Below are 2,917 nucleotides of genomic sequence, written 5' to 3'. Positions count from 1 at the left end.
TTTTTTTTATTCCATGTGTTGTAGTGTGCATGCATTACTGTTGCAAAAGAAAAAATGGTTTGTCTTCAATGTCGTCAAGATAGAATTATTTGCTTCTCTAAAGCAACATATTTTTAGCTGACGTCACCAATGCTGCTTTTTTTTCTTTGTTTCGACTACCTATCATTTGTATGAAACCCCTACATGGCTATGGGAGATTAAATGTCAATGCTTCTGTGTTCTCTCCCAAAGTTTCTGCATTGAAAAACTTTTCTTTTGTTTGTTTGTTTGCAAAACAGTTATTACCTCAGGGGAATGCAAGACATTTGGGAGAGAATGCAAAAGCAATGAAATATAATTCAATACAATCCTCCCATCTTATACTTTTTACGTCAACATGTCTCTTTGGGGCTCTGTAAATTTGAGACTCCTTTTCATGATTCAATCAATTCCCAATGGATAAAAACGCCTACCACTCAAATGTTAAGCATATTGATTTTAAATGCAGCTTCCAAAAAAATTATCTTTTAAGATTGCTGCACGATTGTAATTTACATGTGTGTGAATCACACATTTGCATGTTTAAATTTGCTCAGTCCAATACCATTACACAGTCCCATAGACTAATATGGAGAACTACCAAATTATTCAAGTATTTTTTTCCTCTGGTCACGTCTTATCTTGCCTAGGGCACCAGGAGAGCCAGTGCTGCCCCCTCAAAAAAATAGGTGCATGATGCCTCAGGATAAAATTAAGTCCAGTCTTGCATTGAATATCCTATTTCCCTCTGTAATGCACATTACAGAAATAAAATAATATTCAACAGCATTTCATATTTACTTGAAGGGGTAGTTCACCCAAAAATGAAAACTGTAATTTAGGTACTTATCATTCCAAACCTGCTGTGTGACTGTCTTTGTGCAACCCAAAAGTTATTTTGCAGAAAGAAGAAAAAGTCACAGGATAGTCTGGAACGACATGAAGGTCAGTAAATTGACGATAGGATTTTCATTTTTGCCTGAACTATTCCCAGTAAATGTAAGAAACTGATCCAATTGCTTGATCTATCGATCTCTCAGGTATTTTGCCTAAAACGATCCATTTTTGTTGTGAATGGAGCGTTCATGTTTTATCTGAAGTTCCAGCGTGATTTGGACAACATGTGGCTGTTCTAAAATGTTGGCTCTAACCAGGTCACTAACTGTGCTTTAGAGCAGGTTTACTTTGCCTGTCAATGACGCCTCCACAACATTGATTTGCACTCAAGGCCTGCGCAGAAGACACACACTGTATCGATTAGCTGTCTGTATTCCATTCCTCAGAAATCAATGCTGTTTGTGGCTTTGCCAGTCTACAATGATATATTTTTGTGAAGCGATTGGGATTAAAGACCGCATTCTAATATTGTTTGAGGTTAAGGTTATCGCGGTTTAATGAGGTGGGCGGAGTCTGCGTTATCGGTATCGGCTTTCGATAACGTGCCATCGCGTTCGTCACTGATAAATAGTTTTGCCGTTGCGCGGCTGTTGTTTATACCAGCAGAAGCTCAATGACTCATGATGACACATTGTGAGTAAGCGCACTTCTGCCCAAAAACAACAAACAACGTGGCTGTTCTCATTTAGACCCAACTGAAGCAATCGTTCCACTGCTTGGTGATGGAATGACCTGTTAGACGAAATCTGTTCAACATTTAGTCCAACTGTGCATTCATATCTTTTTCATCCGCTATAAATGGATTTGTTTTCTGTGGAACTGCATACATTCCCCTCGAAGTTCAAGGTAGCTTCATCCGGAGGCGTAAAGTTTGCGTGGAGAAATATATATGTATTATAATACAGTGTTTGCCAGTTGGTGGTTCCAGGCAGTTGCGTGAAGCTCCTTTAGGGGGCAGTACAGCTTCACATTGATTCCCCTGTTTGATAGTGAAGCATTGTGGACCTCAGCCCAGATGTGATCAACTGGAAAAAGAAGTGCACCTACTCTGAGCTACAAGGACGACACAAACCTGGCAGAGACCCCCTGCACTCCCTCCTGCCCTGCCTTATGCCCACCTGCATGCCCATCTGCAGAAGAGCCCCGCCAGTTGTTCTGTTTGTGTGCCAGGGTGAATCAAGCCCATCGGCTCCACTCCCAGGTGTGTATCTGGCTGTGTCCCCCCCCCCCTGAGAGCATACTACTAGCCTTCCTGGGAGGAACCAGTGATCAAATGTCCAAAAGTTCACTTGCTTTACTATGGTTTATGAAAAGGAATGGAACCAGATTGTGTGCTGGCTGGTCCAAATACAGTTTTGGCTTCAGAGCTTTGAAAAATGAATAATTTCCTAACTTCTATGCCATCAGAGAAGCAAAGGCAAGGTTTTATGTTCTTCAATATATTATGTATTTATGTCATATATGTATATGCAATATACAATTGCAATGACTGATATGTCAGGTATACTTGTTTCCCCCCCCCAAAACAAAATGCCTTTCATATCACATGCCTAAATGTCTAAAATGACCATTAAGTCGACATGAAATCAAAATTTACCTGATTTACTTTAACACTTTCCTGCTCTTATTGTGCACAGTGCAATGTTAACTAATATCCGAAAAGATACTGATGCACTGATTTAGGTACGGTTTCATTATTTAGTTTAATATGTTTAGTTTTTCTAAGGAATATATCAGCTACGTTAAAAAATGTTGCAATATCAATTTAATGTCGAATTTAAGGTCTTTTGTGTTTTGGTCTATAGGTTTGTGCCGTGCTAAGTTATGGAAGGGCCGATTTGTGAGGACCCTGCTGAAAACCAGGTTGGTGGTTTAGTTAATCTTGCATCAAGACCAGCTAGCCCCAAGGTGGCCAAAAACCCTCTAAAACCTTTAAAGCAGTCTAACTAACTTGGCCAGGTGGAGACCAGCTAACCAATCTTATGCTTTTTTTTTTTTTATA

Source organism: Sinocyclocheilus grahami, unplaced genomic scaffold (assembly GCF_001515645.1).
Source record: "Sinocyclocheilus grahami isolate Dianchi unplaced genomic scaffold, SAMN03320097.WGS_v1.1 scaffold7625.1, whole genome shotgun sequence".
In the NCBI taxonomy this organism is placed as follows: Eukaryota; Metazoa; Chordata; class Actinopteri; order Cypriniformes; family Cyprinidae; genus Sinocyclocheilus; species Sinocyclocheilus grahami.
Note: the sequence above shows the minus strand (reverse complement) of the source record.